The sequence below is a fragment of the Lathamus discolor genome, chromosome W (assembly GCF_037157495.1).
Source record: "Lathamus discolor isolate bLatDis1 chromosome W, bLatDis1.hap1, whole genome shotgun sequence".
Lineage (NCBI taxonomy): Eukaryota > Metazoa > Chordata > Aves > Psittaciformes > Psittacidae > Lathamus > Lathamus discolor.
The window spans coordinates 15,821,709-15,839,248 of NC_088908.1; positions in this window are offsets into that span (position 1 = coordinate 15,821,709).

Genomic DNA, 17,540 nt, shown 5'->3' on the forward strand with positions numbered 1-17,540 from the left:
GCAGAGAGCGGGCACAGAGATGGTGGATTCAGCTGGTCTTTCAGGCAAAAAGGGAGGAGTGACAGCAATGTGTGTTGCAGAGTTGCAAAGCTCGCTGTGCGCTGAAGATGATCAGTGGGAACTTTCTGGACTGTCTCTTCTGCTCTTTTAGCATTGGCTAAAGGTTCCTGCTCTACTCTGCTTCTGCCCAGCAGAGAAAGGGCACAGAGATTTTGGATTCAATTGGACTTTGAGGTAGGAAAGTGCGGAGCGAGAGCAATATATGTGTCACAGTTGCAAAGCTGACTGCGTGCTGAAGATGCCCTGCCGGAGCTTTCACTCCGGGCTCTTCGGCTGTGGGAGCAGAGGCCAAGAGATCGTGTTCACCTGTCACTGCTGCTGTTCAAACGAGAGAGGGCGGGAGAGACCATGGATTCAAACGGATTATTAGGAGATGAAGTGAGGAGTGACAGCAATGTGTGTTTCAGAGTTGCAAAGCTCACTGTGCGCTGAAGATGATCTGCAAGGACTTTCCCTCCCTGCCCTTCGGAACTGGGAGCGGATTCCAAGCGCTCGTGCTCACCTGCCTCTGCTGCTCTTGAAACGAGAGTGGAGACCAGAAACGCTGGATTCAAATGCACTTTTAGGAGCTACAATGAGGAGTGACAACAGTGTGTGCGTCACAGTTGTAAAGCTCAGTGTGTTGAAGAAGCACAAGAGCAGCCTTCAGGCCTGTCTCTTCCACTGCCTTACAGATTGCAGACATTCCTGCTCACTCTGCTGCTCAGCAGAGTGCTGGCAACGGAGTTCTTGGATTGAAATGGTCTTTTAGGAGAAAGAGTGAAGAGTGACAGCAATGTTTGTGTCACAGTTTAAAGCTCACTGTGTGCTAAACATGATCAGGAGGAGCTTTTTTGCAAGGCTCTTCTGCTGTTTTAGCCCAGTCTAAACATTCCTGCTCTACTCTCTCTGATGCTGCTCAGCAGAGAGTGGGCACAGAGATGTTGGAATCAATTGGTCTTCCAGGCAGGAGAAGGAGGAGTTACAGCAATGTGTTTTGCAGAGTTGCAAAGCTCACTGTGTGCTGAAGATGCCCTGCAGGAGTTTCCCTGCTGGCCCTTCGTCTGTGGGATTAGAGTCCAAGCGCTGCTCCTCCCCTGTCACAACTCCTCTCCAAACGAGAGAGCGCACCAGAAACTTTGGATTCAAATGCACTTTTAGGAGATAAAGTGAGGAGTGACAGCAATGTTTGTGTCACAGTTTAAAGCTCACTGTGTGCAAAACATGATCAAGCAGGAGATTTTTTTCAAGGCTCTTCTGCTGTTTTAGGCAGGTCTAAAAATTCCTGCTCTACTATCTCTGTTGCTGCTCAGCAGAGAGCGGGCACAGAGATGGTGGATTCAGCTGGTCTTTCAGGCAAAAAGGGAGGAGTGACAGCAATGTGTGTTGCAGAGTTGCAAAGCTCGCTGTGCGCTGAAGATGATCAGTGGGAACTTTCTGGACTGTCTCTTCTGCTCTTTTAGCATTGGCTAAAGGTTCCTGCTCTACTCTGCTTCTGCCCAGCAGAGAAAGGGCACAGAGATTTTGGATTCAATTGGACTTTGAGGTAGGAAAGTGCGGAGCGAGAGCAATATATGTGTCACAGTTGCAAAGCTGACTGCGTGCTGAAGATGCCCTGCCGGAGCTTTCACTCTGGGCTCTTCGGCTGTGGGAGCAGAGGCCAAGAGATCGTGTTCACCTGTCACTGCTGCTGTTCAAACGAGAGAGGGCGGGAGAGACCATGGATTCAAACGGATTATTAGGAGATGAAGTGAGGAGTGACAGCAATGTGTGTTTCAGAGTTGCAAAGCTCACTGTGCGCTGAAGATGATCTGCAAGGACTTTCCCTCCCTGCCCTTCGGAACTGGGAGCGGATTCCAAGCGCTCGTGCTCACCTGCCTCTGCTGCACTGGAAACGAGAGTGGAGACCAGAAACGCTGGATTCAAATGCACTTTTAGGAGCTACAATGAGGAGTGACAACAGTGTGTGTGTCAAAGTTGTAAAGCTCAGTGTGTTGAAGAAGCACAAGAGCAGCCTTCAGCCTGTCTCTTCCACTGCCTTACAGATTGCAGACATTCCTGCTCACTCTGCTGCTCAGCAGAGTGCTGGCAACGGAGTTCTTGGATTGAAATGGTCTTTTAGGAGAAAGAGTGAAGAGTGACAGCAATGTTTGTGTCACAGTTTAAAGCTCACTGTGTGCTAAACATGATCAGGAGGAGCTTTTTTGCAAGGCTCTTCTGCTGTTTTAGCCCAGTCTAAACATTCCTGCTCTACTCTCTCTGATGCTGCTCAGCAGAGAGTGGGCACAGAGATGTTGGAATCAATTGGTCTTCCAGGCAGGAGAAGGAGGAGTTACAGCAATGTGTTTTGCAGAGTTGCAAAGCTCACTGTGTGCTGAAGATGCCCTGCAGGAGTTTCCCTGCTGGCCCTTCGTCTGTGGGATTAGAGTCCAAGCGCTGCTCCTCCCCTGTCACAACTCCTCTCCAAACGAGAGAGCGCACCAGAAACTTTGGATTCAAATGCACTTTTAGGAGATAAAGTGAGGAGTGACAGCAATGTTTGTGTCACAGTTTAAAGCTCACTGTGTGCAAAACATGATCAAGCAGGAGATTTTTTTCAAGGCTCTTCTGCTGTTTTAGGCAGGTCTAAAAATTCCTGCTCTACTATCTCTGTTGCTGCTCAGCAGAGAGCGGGCACAGAGATGGTGGATTCAGCTGGTCTTTCAGGCAAAAAGGGAGGAGTGACAGCAATGTGTGTTGCAGAGTTGCAAAGCTCGCTGTGCGCTGAAGATGATCAGTGGGAACTTTCTGGACTGTCTCTTCTGCTCTTTTAGCATTGGCTAAAGGTTCCTGCTCTACTCTGCTTCTGCCCAGCAGAGAAAGGGCACAGAGATTTTGGATTCAATTGGACTTTGAGGTAGGAAAGTGCGGAGCGAGAGCAATATATGTGTCACAGTTGCAAAGCTGACTGCGTGCTGAAGATGCCCTGCCGGAGCTTTCACTCCGGGCTCTTCGGCTGTGGGAGCAGAGGCCAAGAGATCGTGTTCACCTGTCACTGCTGCTGTTCAAACGAGAGAGGGCGGGAGAGACCATGGATTCAAACGGATTATTAGGAGATGAAGTGAGGAGTGACAGCAATGTGTGTTTCAGAGTTGCAAAGCTCACTGTGCGCTGAAGATGATCTGCAAGGACTTTCCCTCCCTGCCCTTCGGAACTGGGAGCGGATTCCAAGCGCTCGTGCTCACCTGCCTCTGCTGCTCTTGAAACGAGAGTGGAGACCAGAAACGCTGGATTCAAATGCACTTTTAGGAGCTACAATGAGGAGTGACAACAGTGTGTGCGTCACAGTTGTAAAGCTCAGTGTGTTGAAGAAGCACAAGAGCAGCCTTCAGGCCTGTCTCTTCCACTGCCTTACAGATTGCAGACATTCCTGCTCACTCTGCTGCTCAGCAGAGTGCTGGCAACGGAGTTCTTGGATTGAAATGGTCTTTTAGGAGAAAGAGTGAAGAGTGACAGCAATGTTTGTGTCACAGTTTAAAGCTCACTGTGTGCTAAACATGATCAGGAGGAGCTTTTTTGCAAGGCTCTTCTGCTGTTTTAGCCCAGTCTAAACATTCCTGCTCTACTCTCTCTGATGCTGCTCAGCAGAGAGTGGGCACAGAGATGTTGGAATCAATTGGTCTTCCAGGCAGGAGAAGGAGGAGTTACAGCAATGTGTTTTGCAGAGTTGCAAAGCTCACTGTGTGCTGAAGATGCCCTGCAGGAGTTTCCCTGCTGGCCCTTCGTCTGTGGGATTAGAGTCCAAGCGCTGCTCCTCCCCTGTCACAACTCCTCTCCAAACGAGAGAGCGCACCAGAAACTTTGGATTCAAATGCACTTTTAGGAGATAAAGTGAGGAGTGACAGCAATGTTTGTGTCACAGTTTAAAGCTCACTGTGTGCAAAACATGATCAAGCAGGAGATTTTTTTCAAGGCTCTTCTGCTGTTTTAGGCAGGTCTAAAAATTCCTGCTCTACTATCTCTGTTGCTGCTCAGCAGAGAGCGGGCACAGAGATGGTGGATTCAGCTGGTCTTTCAGGCAAAAAGGGAGGAGTGACAGCAATGTGTGTTGCAGAGTTGCAAAGCTCGCTGTGCGCTGAAGATGATCAGTGGGAACTTTCTGGACTGTCTCTTCTGCTCTTTTAGCATTGGCTAAAGGTTCCTGCTCTACTCTGCTTCTGCCCAGCAGAGAAAGGGCACAGAGATTTTGGATTCAATTGGACTTTGAGGTAGGAAAGTGCGGAGCGAGAGCAATATATGTGTCACAGTTGCAAAGCTGACTGCGTGCTGAAGATGCCCTGCCGGAGCTTTCACTCTGGGCTCTTCGGCTGTGGGAGCAGAGGCCAAGAGATCGTGTTCACCTGTCACTGCTGCTGTTCAAACGAGAGAGGGCGGGAGAGACCATGGATTCAAACGGATTATTAGGAGATGAAGTGAGGAGTGACAGCAATGTGTGTTTCAGAGTTGCAAAGCTCACTGTGCGCTGAAGATGATCTGCAAGGACTTTCCCTCCCTGCCCTTCGGAACTGGGAGCGGATTCCAAGCGCTCGTGCTCACCTGCCTCTGCTGCACTGGAAACGAGAGTGGAGACCAGAAACGCTGGATTCAAATGCACTTTTAGGAGCTACAATGAGGAGTGACAACAGTGTGTGTGTCAAAGTTGTAAAGCTCAGTGTGTTGAAGAAGCACAAGAGCAGCCTTCAGCCTGTCTCTTCCACTGCCTTACAGATTGCAGACATTCCTGCTCACTCTGCTGCTCAGCAGAGTGCTGGCAACGGAGTTCTTGGATTGAAATGGTCTTTTAGGAGAAAGAGTGAAGAGTGACAGCAATGTTTGTGTCACAGTTTAAAGCTCACTGTGTGCTAAACATGATCAGGAGGAGCTTTTTTGCAAGGCTCTTCTGCTGTTTTAGCCCAGTCTAAACATTCCTGCTCTACTCTCTCTGATGCTGCTCAGCAGAGAGTGGGCACAGAGATGTTGGAATCAATTGGTCTTCCAGGCAGGAGAAGGAGGAGTTACAGCAATGTGTTTTGCAGAGTTGCAAAGCTCACTGTGTGCTGAAGATGCCCTGCAGGAGTTTCCCTGCTGGCCCTTCGTCTGTGGGATTAGAGTCCAAGCGCTGCTCCTCCCCTGTCACAACTCCTCTCCAAACGAGAGAGCGCACCAGAAACTTTGGATTCAAATGCACTTTTAGGAGATAAAGTGAGGAGTGACAGTAATGTTTGTGTCACAGTTTAAAGCTCACTGTGTGCAAAACATGATCAAGCAGGAGATTTTTTTCAAGGCTCTTCTGCTGTTTTAGGCAGGTCTAAAAATTCCTGCTCTACTATCTCTGTTGCTGCTCAGCAGAGAGCGGGCACAGAGATGGTGGATTCAGCTGGTCTTTCAGGCAAAAAGGGAGGAGTGACAGCAATGTGTGTTGCAGAGTTGCAAAGCTCGCTGTGCGCTGAAGATGATCAGTGGGAACTTTCTGGACTGTCTCTTCTGCTCTTTTAGCATTGGCTAAAGGTTCCTGCTCTACTCTGCTTCTGCCCAGCAGAGAAAGGGCACAGAGTTTTGGATTCAATTGGACTTTGAGGTAGGAAAGTGCGGAGCGAGAGCAATATATGTGTCACAGTTGCAAAGCTGACTGCGTGCTGAAGATGCCCTGCCGGAGCTTTCACTCCGGGCTCTTCGGCTGTGGGAGCAGAGGCCAAGAGATCGTGTTCACCTGTCACTGCTGCTGTTCAAACGAGAGAGGGCGGGAGAGACCATGGATTCAAACGGATTATTAGGAGATGAAGTGAGGAGTGACAGCAATGTGTGTTTCAGAGTTGCAAAGCTTACTGTGCGCTGAAGATGATCTGCAAGGACTTTCCCTCCCTGCCCTTCGGAACTGGGAGCGGATTCCAAGCGCTCGTGCTCACCTGCCTCTGCTGCTCTTGAAACGAGAGTGGAGACCAGAAACGCTGGATTCAAATGCACTTTTAGGAGCTACAATGAGGAGTGACAACAGTGTGTGTGTCACAGTTGTAAAGCTCAGTGTGTTGAAGAAGCACAAGAGCAGCCTTCAGGCCTGTCTCTTCCACTGCCTTACAGATTGCAGACATTCCTGCTCACTCTGCTGCTCAGCAGAGTGCTGGCAACGGAGTTCTTGGATTGAAATGGTCTTTTAGGAGAAAGAGTGAAGAGTGACAGCAATGTTTGTGTCACAGTTTAAAGCTCACTGTGTGCTAAACATGATCAGGAGGAGCTTTTTTGCAAGGCTCTTCTGCTGTTTTAGCCCAGTCTAAACATTCCTGCTCTACTCTCTCTGTTGCTGCTCAGCAGAGAGTGGGCACAGAGATGTTGGAATCAATAGGTCTTCCAGGCAGGAAAAGGAGGAGTTACAGCAATGTGTTTTGCAGAGTTGCAAAGCTCACTGTGTGCTGAAGATGCCCTGCAGGAGTTTCCCTGCTGGCCCTTCGTCTGTGGGATTAGAGTCCAAGCGCTGCTCCTCCACTGTCACAACTCCTCTCCAAACGAGAGAGCGCACCAGAAACTTTGGATTCAAATGCACTTTTAGGAGATAAAGTGAGGAGTGACAGCAATGTTTGTGTCACAGTTTAAAGCTCACTGTGTGCAAAACATGATCAAGCAGGAGATTTTTTTCAGGGCTCTTCTGCTGTTTTAGGCAGGTCTAAAAATTCCTGCTCTACTATCTCTGTTGCTGCTCAGCAGAGAGCGGGCACAGAGATGGTGGATTCAGCTGGTCTTTCAGGCAAAAAGGGAGGAGTGACAGCAATGTGTGTTGCAGAGTTGCAAAGCTCGCTGTGCGCTGAAGATGATCAGTGGGAACTTTCTGGACTGTCTCTTCTGCTCTTTTAGCATTGGCTAAAGGTTCCTGCTCTACTCTGCTTCTGCCCAGCAGAGAAAGGGCACAGAGATTTTGGATTCAATTGGACTTTGAGGTAGGAAAGTGCGGAGCGAGAGCAATATATGTGTCACAGTTGCAAAGCTGACTGCGTGCTGAAGATGCCCTGCCGGAGCTTTCACTCTGGGCTCTTCGGCTGTGGGAGCAGAGGCCAAGAGATCGTGTTCACCTGTCACTGCTGCTGTTCAAACGAGAGAGGGCGGGAGAGACCATGGATTCAAACGGATTATTAGGAGATGAAGTGAGGAGTGACAGCAATGTGTGTTTCAGAGTTGCAAAGCTCACTGTGCGCTGAAGATGATCTGCAAGGACTTTCCCTCCCTGCCCTTCGGAACTGGGAGCGGATTCCAAGCGCTCGTGCTCACCTGCCTCTGCTGCACTGGAAACGAGAGTGGAGACCAGAAACGCTGGATTCAAATGCACTTTTAGGAGCTACAATGAGGAGTGACAACAGTGTGTGTGTCAAAGTTGTAAAGCTCAGTGTGTTGAAGAAGCACAAGAGCAGCCTTCAGCCTGTCTCTTCCACTGCCTTACAGATTGCAGACATTCCTGCTCACTCTGCTGCTCAGCAGAGTGCTGGCAACGGAGTTCTTGGATTGAAATGGTCTTTTAGGAGAAAGAGTGAAGAGTGACAGCAATGTTTGTGTCACAGTTTAAAGCTCACTGTGTGCTAAACATGATCAGGAGGAGCTTTTTTGCAAGGCTCTTCTGCTGTTTTAGCCCAGTCTAAACATTCCTGCTCTACTCTCTCTGTTGCTGCTCAGCAGAGAGTGGGCACAGAGATGTTGGAATCAATTGGTCTTCCAGGCAGGAGAAGGAGGAGTTACAGCAATGTGTTTTGCAGAGTTGCAAAGCTCACTGTGTGCTGAAGATGCCCTGCAGGAGTTTCCCTGCTGGCCCTTCGTCTGTGGTATTAGAGTCCAAGCGCTGCTCCTCCCCTGTCACAACTCCTCTCGAAACGAGAGAGCGCACAAGAAACTTTGGATTCAAATGCACTTTTAGGAGATAAAGTGAGGAGTGACAGCAATGTTTGTGTCACAGTTTAAAGCTCACTGTGTGCAAAACATGATCAAGCAGGAGATTTTTTTCAAGGCTCTTCTGCTGTTTTAGGCAGGTCTAAAAATTCCTGCTCTACTCTCTCTGTTGCTGCTCAGCAGAGAGCGGGCACAGAGATGGTGGATTCAGCTGGTCTTTCAGGCAAAAAGGGAGGAGTGACAGCAATGTGTGTTGCAGAGTTGCAAAGCTCGCTGTGCGCAGAAGATGATCAGTGGGAACTTTCTGGACTGTCTCTTCTGCTCTTTTAGCATTGGCTAAAGGTTCCTGCTCTACTCTGCTTCTGCCCAGCAGAGAAAGGGCACAGAGATTTTGGATTCAATTGGACTTTGAGGTAGGAAAGTGCGGAGCGAGAGCAATATATGTGTCACAGTTGCAAAGCTGACTGCGTGCTGAAGATGCCCTGCCGGAGCTTTCACTCCGGGCTCTTCGGCTGTGGGAGCAGAGGCCAAGAGATCGTGTTCACCTGTCACTGCTGCTGTTCAAACGAGAGAGGGCGGGAGAGACCATGGATTCAAACGGATTATTAGGAGATGAAGTGAGGAGTGACAGCAATGTGTGTTTCAGAGTTGCAAAGCTCACTGTGCGCTGAAGATGATCTGCAAGGACTTTCCCTCCCTGCCCTTCGGAACTGGGAGCGGATTCCAAGCGCTCGTGCTCACCTTCCTCTGCTGCTCTTGAAACGAGAGGGGAGACCAGAAACGCTGGATTCAAATGCACTTTTAGGAGCTACAATGAGGAGTGACAACAGTGTGTGTGTCACAGTTGTAAAGCTCAGTGTGTTGAAGAAGCACAAGAGCAGCCTTCAGGCCTGTCTCTTCCACTGCCTTACAGATTGCAGACATTCCTGCTCACTCTGCTGCTCAGCAGAGTGCTGGCAACGGAGTTCTTGGATTGAAATGGTCTTTTAGGAGAAAGAGTGAAGAGTGACAGCAATGTTTGTGTCACAGTTTAAAGCTCACTGTGTGCTAAACATGATCAGGAGGAGCTTTTTTGCAAGGCTCTTCTGCTGTTTTAGCCCAGTCTAAACATTTCTTCTCTCTGTTGCTCCTCAGCAGAGAGTGGGCACAGAGATGTTGGAATCAATTGGTCTTCCAGGCAGGAAAAGGAGGAGTTACAGCAATGTGTGTTGCAGAATTGCAAAGCTCACTGTGTGCTGAAGATGCCCTGCAGGAGTTTCCCTGCTGGCCCTTCGTCTGTGGGATTAGAGTCCAAGCGCTGCTCCTCCCCTGTCACACCTCCTCTCCAAACGAGAGAGCGCACCAGAAACGTTGGATTCAAATGCACTTTTAGGAGATAAAGTGAGGAGTGACAGCAATGTTTGTGTCACAGTTTAAAGCTCACTGTGTGCAAAACATGATCAAGCAGGAGATTTTTTTCAAGGCTCTTCTGCTGTTTTAGGCAGGTCTAAAAATTCCTGCTCTACTCTCTCTGTTGCTGCTCAGCAGAGAGCGGGCACAGAGATGGTGGATTCAGCTGGTCTTTCAGGCAAAAAGGGAGGAGTGACAGCAATGTGTGTTGCAGAGTTGCAAAGCTCGCTGTGCGCTGAAGATGATCAGTGGGAACTTTCTGGACTGTCTCTTCTGCTCTGATGATCAGTGGGAACTTTCTGGACTGTCTCTTCTGCTCTTTTAGCATTGGCTAAAGGTTCCTGCTCTACTCTGCTTCTGCCCAGCAGAGAAAGGGCACAGAGATTTTGGATTCAATTGGACTTTGAGGTAGGAAAGTGCGGAGCGAGAGCAATGTATGTGTCACAGTTGCAAAGCTGACTGCGTGCTGAAGATGCCCTGCCGGAGCTTTCACTCCGGGCTCTTCGGCTGTGGGAGCAGAGGCCAAGAGATCGTGTTCACCTGTCACTGCTGCTGTTCAAACGAGAGAGGGCGGGAGAGACCATGGATTCAAACAGATTATTAGGAGATGAAGTGAGGAGTGACAGCAATGTGTGTTTCAGAGTTGCAAAGCTCACTGTGCGCTGAAGATGATCTGCAAGGACTTTCCCTCCCTGCCCTTCGGAACTGGGAGCGGATTCCAAGCGCTCGTGCTCACCTGCCTCTGCTGCACTGGAAACGAGAGTGGAGACCAGAAACGCTGGATTCAAATGCACTTTTAGGAGCTACAATGAGGAGTGACAACAGTGTGTGTGTCAAAGTTGTAAAGCTCAGTGTGTTGAAGAAGCACAAGAGCAGCCTTCAGCCTGTCTCTTCCACTGCCTTACAGATTGCAGACATTCCTGCTCACTCTGCTGCTCAGCAGAGTGCTGGCAACGGAGTTCTTGGATTGAAATGGTCTTTTAGGAGAAAGAGTGAAGAGTGACAGCAATGTTTGTGTCACAGTTTAAAGCTCACTGTGTGCTAAACATGATCAGGAGGAGCTTTTTTGCAAGGCTCTTCTGCTGTTTTAGCCCAGTCTAAACATTCCTGCTCTACTCTCTCTGATGCTGCTCAGCAGAGAGTGGGCACAGAGATGTTGGAATCAATTGGTCTTCCAGGCAGGAAAAGGAGGAGTTACAGCAATGTGTTTTGCAGAGTTGCAAAGCTCATTGTGTGCTGAAGATGCCCTGCAGGAGTTTCCCTGCTGGCCCTTCGTCTGTGGGATTAGAGTCCAAGCGCTGCTCCTCCCCTGTCACACCTCCTCTCCAAACGAGAGAGCGCACCAGAAACTTTGGATTCAAATGCACTTTTAGGAGATAAAGTGAGGAGTGACAGCAATGTTTGTGTCACAGTTTAAAGCTCACTGTGTGCAAAACATGATCAAGCAGGAGATTTTTTTCAAGGCTCTTCTGCTGTTTTAGGCAGGTCTAAAAATTCCTGCTCTACTCTCTCTGTTGCTGCTCAGCAGAGAGCGGGCACAGAGATGGTGGATTCAGCTGGTCTTTCAGGCAAAAAGGGAGGAGTGACAGCAATGTGTGTTGCAGAGTTGCAAAGCTCGCTGTGCGCTGAAGATGATCAGTGGGAACTTTCTGGACTGTCTCTTCTGCTCTTTTAGCATTGGCTAAAGGTTCCTGCTCTACTCTGCTTCTGCCCAGCAGAGAAAGGGCACAGAGATTTTGGATTCAATTGGACTTTGAGGTAGGAAAGTGCGGAGCGAGAGCAATATATGTGTCACAGTTGCAAAGCTGACTGCGTGCTGAAGATGCCCTGCCGGAGCTTTCACTCCGGGCTCTTCGGCTGTGGGAGCAGAGGCCAAGAGATCGTGTTCACCTGTCACTGCTGCTGTTCAAACGAGAGAGGGCGGGAGAGACCATGGATTCAAACGGATTATTAGGAGATGAAGTGAGGAGTGACAGCAATGTGTGTTTCAGAGTTGCAAAGCTCACTGTGCGCTGAAGATGATCTGCAAGGACTTTCCCTCCCTGCCCTTCGGAACTGGGAGCGGATTCCAAGCGCTCGTGCTCACCTGCCTCTGCTGCACTGGAAACGAGAGTGGAGACCAGAAACGCTGGATTCAAATGCACTTTTAGGAGCTACAATGAGGAGTGACAACAGTGTGTGTGTCAAAGTTGTAAAGCTCAGTGTGTTGAAGAAGCACAAGAGCAGCCTTCAGCCTGTCTCTTCCACTGCCTTACAGATTGCAGACATTCCTGCTCACTCTGCTGCTCAGCAGAGTGCTGGCAACGGAGTTCTTGGATTGAAATGGTCTTTTAGGAGAAAGAGTGAAGAGTGACAGCAATGTTTGTGTCACAGTTTAAAGCTCACTGTGTGCTAAACATTATCAGGAGGAGCTTTTTTGCAAGGCTCTTCTGCTGTTTTAGCCCAGTCTAAACATTCCTGCTCTACTCTCTCTGATGCTGCTCAGCAGAGAGTGGGCACAGAGATGTTGGAATCAATTGGTCTTCCAGGCAGGAGAAGGAGGAGTTACAGCAATGTGTTTTGCAGAGTTGCAAAGCTCACTGTGTGCTGAAGATGCCCTGCAGGAGTTTCCCTGCTGGCCCTTCGTCTGTGGTATTAGAGTCCAAGCGCTGCTCCTCCCCTGTCACAACTCCTCTCGAAACGAGAGAGCGCACAAGAAACTTTGGATTCAAATGCACTTTTAGGAGATAAAGTGAGGAGTGACAGCAATGTTTGTGTCACAGTTTAAAGCTCACTGTGTGCAAAACATGATCAAGCAGGAGATTTTTTTCAAGGCTCTTCTGCTGTTTTAGGCAGGTCTAAAAATTCCTGCTCTACTCTCTCTGTTGCTGCTCAGCAGAGAGCGGGCACAGAGATGGTGGATTCAGCTGGTCTTTCAGGCAAAAAGGGAGGAGTGACAGCAATGTGTGTTGCAGAGTTGCAAAGCTCGCTGTGCGCTGAAGATGATCAGTGGGAACTTTCTGGACTGTCTCTTCTGCTCTTTTAGCATTGGCTAAAGGTTCCTGCTCTACTCTGCTTCTGCCCAGCAGAGAAAGGGCACAGAGATTTTGGATTCAATTGGACTTTGAGGTAGGAAAGTGCGGAGCGAGAGCAATATATGTGTCACAGTTGCAAAGCTGACTGCGTGCTGAAGATGCCCTGCCGGAGCTTTCACTCCGGGCTCTTCGGCTGTGGGAGCAGAGGCCAAGAGATCGTGTTCACCTGTCACTGCTGCTGTTCAAACGAGAGAGGGCGGGAGAGACCATGGATTCAAACGGATTATTAGGAGATGAAGTGAGGAGTGACAGCAATGTGTGTTTCAGAGTTGCAAAGCTCACTGTGCGCTGAAGATGATCTGCAAGGACTTTCCCTCCCTGCCCTTCGGAACTGGGAGCGGATTCCAAGCGCTCGTGCTCACCTGCCTCTGCTGCACTGGAAACGAGAGTGGAGACCAGAAACGCTGGATTCAAATGCACTTTTAGGAGCTACAATGAGGAGTGACAACAGTGTGTGTGTCAAAGTTGTAAAGCTCAGTGTGTTGAAGAAGCACAAGAGCAGCCTTCAGCCTGTCTCTTCCACTGCCTTACAGATTGCAGACATTCCTGCTCACTCTGCTGCTCAGCAGAGTGCTGGCAACGGAGTTCTTGGATTGAAATGGTCTTTTAGGAGAAAGAGTGAAGAGTGACAGCAATGTTTGTGTCACAGTTTAAAGCTCACTGTGTGCTAAACATGATCAGGAGGAGCTTTTTTGCAAGGCTCTTCTGCTGTTTTAGCCCAGTCTAAACATTCCTGCTCTACTCTCTCTGTTGCTGCTCAGCAGAGAGTGGGCACAGAGATGTTGGAATCAATAGGTCTTCCAGGCAGGAAAAGGAGGAGTTACAGCAATGTGTTTTGCAGAGTTGCAACGCTCACTGTGTGCTGAAGATGCCCTGCAGGAGTTTCCCTGCTGGCCCTTCGTCTGTGGTATTAGAGTCCAAGAGCTGCTCCTCCCCTGTCACAACTGCTCTCGAAACGAGAGAGCGCACCAGAAACTTTGGATTCAAATGCACTTTTAGGAGATAAAGTGAGGAGTGACAGCAATGTTTGTGTCACAGTTTAAAGCTCACTGTGTGCAAAACATGATCAAGCAGGAGATTTTTTTCAAGGCTCTTCTGCTGTTTTAGGCAGGTCTAAAAATTCCTGCTCTACTCTCTCTGTTGCTGCTCAGCAGAGAGCGGGCACAGAGATGGTGGATTCAGCTGGTCTTTCAGGCAAAAAGGGAGGAGTGACAGCAATGTGTGTTGCAGAGTTGCAAAGCTCGCTGTGCGCTGAAGATGATCAGTGGGAACTTTCTGGACTGTCTCTTCTGCTCTTTTAGCATTGGCTAAAGGTTCCTGCTCTACTCTGCTTCTGCCCAGCAGAGAAAGGGCACAGAGATTTTGGATTCAATTGGACTTTGAGGTAGGAAAGTGCGGAGCGAGAGCAATATATGTGTCACAGTTGCAAAGCTGACTGCGTGCTGAAGATGCCCTGCCGGAGCTTTCACTCCGGGCTCTTCGGCTGTGGGAGCAGAGGCCAAGAGATCGTGTTCACCTGTCACTGCTGCTGTTCAAACGAGAGAGGGCGGGAGAGACCATGGATTCAAACGGATTATTAGGAGATGAAGTGAGGAGTGACAGCAATGTGTGTTTCAGAGTTGCAAAGCTCACTGTGCGCTGAAGATGATCTGCAAGGACTTTCCCTCCCTGCCCTTCGGAACTGGGAGCGGATTCCAAGCGCTCGTGCTCACCTGCCTCTGCTGCACTGGAAACGAGAGTGGAGACCAGAAACGCTGGATTCAAATGCACTTTTAGGAGCTACAATGAGGAGTGACAACAGTGTGTGTGTCAAAGTTGTAAAGCTCAGTGTGTTGAAGAAGCACAAGAGCAGCCTTCAGCCTGTCTCTTCCACTGCCTTACAGATTGCAGACATTCCTGCTCACTCTGCTGCTCAGCAGAGTGCTGGCAACGGAGTTCTTGGATTGAAATGGTCTTTTAGGAGAAAGAGTGAAGAGTGACAGCAATGTTTGTGTCACAGTTTAAAGCTCACTGTGTGCTAAACATGATCAGGAGGAGCTTTTTTGCAAGGCTCTTCTGCTGTTTTAGCCCAGTCTAAACATTCCTGCTCTACTCTCTCTGATGCTGCTCAGCAGAGAGTGGGCACAGAGATGTTGGAATCAATTGGTCTTCCAGGCAGGAGAAGGAGGAGTTACAGCAATGTGTTTTGCAGAGTTGCAAAGCTCACTGTGTGCTGAAGATGCCCTGCAGGAGTTTCCCTGCTGGCCCTTCGTCTGTGGTATTAGAGTCCAAGCGCTGCTCCTCCCCTGTCACAACTCCTCTCGAAACGAGAGAGCGCACAAGAAACTTTGGATTCAAATGCACTTTTAGGAGATAAAGTGAGGAGTGACAGCAATGTTTGTGTCACAGTTTAAAGCTCACTGTGTGCAAAACATGATCAAGCAGGAGATTTTTTTCAAGGCTCTTCTGCTGTTTTAGGCAGGTCTAAAAATTCCTGCTCTACTATCTCTGTTGCTGCTCAGCAGAGAGCGGGCACAGAGATGGTGGATTCAGCTGGTCTTTCAGGCAAAAAGGGAGGAGTGACAGCAATGTGTGTTGCAGAGTTGCAAAGCTCGCTGTGCGCAGAAGATGATCAGTGGGAACTTTCTGGACTGTCTCTTCTGCTCTTTTAGCATTGGCTAAAGGTTCCTGCTCTACTCTGCTTCTGCCCAGCAGAGAAAGGGCACAGAGATTTTGGATTCAATTGGACTTTGAGGTAGGAAAGTGCGGAGCGAGAGCAATATATGTGTCACAGTTGCAAAGCTGACTGCGTGCTGAAGATGCCCTGCCGGAGCTTTCACTCCGGGCTCTTCGGCTGTGGGAGCAGAGGCCAAGAGATCGTGTTCACCTGTCACTGCTGCTGTTCAAACGAGAGAGGGCGGGAGAGACCATGGATTCAAACGGATTATTAGGTGATGAAGTGAGGAGTGACAGCAATGTGTGTTTCAGAGTTGCAAAGCTCACTGTGCGCTGAAGATGATCTGCAAGGACTTTCCCTTCCTGCCCTTCGGAACTGGGAGCGGATTCCAAGCGCTCGTGCTCACCTGCCTCTGCTGCACTGGAAACGAGAGTGGAGACCAGAAACGCTGGATTCAAATGCACTTTTAGGAGCTACAATGAGGAGTGACAACAGTGTGTGTGTCAAAGTTGTAAAGCTCAGTGTGTTGAAGAAGCACAAGAGCAGCCTTCAGCCTGTCTCTTCCACTGCCTTACAGATTGCAGACATTCCTGCTCACTCTGCTGCTCAGCAGAGTGCTGGCAACGGAGTTCTTGGATTGAAATGGTCTTTTAGGAGAAAGAGTGAAGAGTGACAGCAATGTTTGTGTCACAGTTTAAAGCTCACTGTGTGCTAAACATGATCAGGAGGAGCTTTTTTGCAAGGCTCTTCTGCTGTTTTAGCCCAGTCTAAACATTCCTGCTCTACTCTCTCTGTTGCTGCTCAGCAGAGAGTGGGCACAGAGATGTTGGAATCAATAGGTCTTCCAGGCAGGAAAAGGAGGAGTTACAGCAATGTGTTTTGCAGAGTTGCAATGCTCACTGTGTGCTGAAGATGCCCTGCAGGAGTTTCCCTGCTGGCCCTCCGTCTGTGGGATTAGAGTCCAAGCGCTGCTCCTCCCCTGTCACAACTGCTCTCGAAACGAGAGAGCGCACCAGAAACTTTGGATTCAAATGCACTTTTAGGAGATAAAGTGAGGAGTGACAGCAATGTTTGTGTCACAGTTTAAAGCTCACTGTGTGCAAAACATGATCAAGCAGGAGATTTTTTTCAAGGCTCTTCTGCTGTTTTAGGCAGGTCTAAAAATTCCTGCTCTACTCTCTCTGTTGCTGCTCAGCAGAGAGCGGGCACAGAGATGGTGGATTCAGCTGGTCTTTCAGGCAAAAAGGGAGGAGTGACAGCAATGTGTGTTGCAGAGTTGCAAAGCTCGCTGTGCGCTGAAGATGATCAGTGGGAACTTTCTGGACTGTCTCTTCTGCTCTTTTAGCATTGGCTAAAGGTTCCTGCTCTACTCTGCTTCTGCCCAGCAGAGAAAGGGCACAGAGATTTTGGATTCAATTGGACTTTGAGGTAGGAAAGTGCGGAGCGAGAGCAATATATGTGTCACAGTTGCAAAGCTGACTGCGTGCTGAAGATGCCCTGCCGGAGCTTTCACTCCGGGCTCTTCGGCTGTGGGAGCAGAGGCCAAGAGATCGTGTTCACCTGTCACTGCTGCTGTTCAAACGAGAGAGGGCGGGAGAGACCATGGATTCAAACGGATTATTAGGAGATGAAGTGAGGAGTGACAGCAATGTGTGTTTCAGAGTTGCAAAGCTCACTGTGCGCTGAAGATGATCTGCAAGGACTTTCCCTCCCTGCCCTTCGGAACTGGGAGCGGATTCCAAGCGCTCGTGCTCACCTGCCTCTGCTGCACTGGAAACGAGAGTGGAGACCAGAAACGCTGGATTCAAATGCACTTTTAGGAGCTACAATGAGGAGTGACAACAGTGTGTGTGTCAAAGTTGTAAAGCTCAGTGTGTTGAAGAAGCACAAGAGCAGCCTTCAGCCTGTCTCTTCCACTGCCTTACAGATTGCAGACATTCCTGCTCACTCTGCTGCTCAGCAGAGTGCTGGCAACGGAGTTCTTGGATTGAAATGGTCTTTTAGGAGAAAGAGTGAAGAGTGACAGCAATGTTTGTGTCACAGTTTAAAGCTCACTGTGTGCTAAACATGATCAGGAGGAGCTTTTTTGCAAGGCTCTTCTGCTGTTTTAGCCCAGTCTAAACATTCCTGCTCTACTCTCTCTGTTGCTGCTCAGCAGAGAGTGGGCACAGAGATGTTGGAATCAATAGGTCTTCCAGGCAGGAAAAGGAGGAGTTACAGCAATGTGTTTTGCAGAGTTGCAATGCTCACTGTGTGCTGAAGATGCCCTGCAGGAGTTTCCCTGCTGGCCCTCCGTCTGTGGGATTAGAGTCCAAGCGCTGCTCCTCCCCTGTCACAACTCCTCTCGAAACGAGAGAGCGCACCAGAAACTTTGGATTCAAATGCACTTTTAGGAGATAAAGTGAGGAGTGACAGCAATGTTTGTGTCACAGTTTAAAGCTCACTGTGTGCAAAACATGATCAAGCAGGAGATTTTTTTCAAGGCTCTTCTGCTGTTT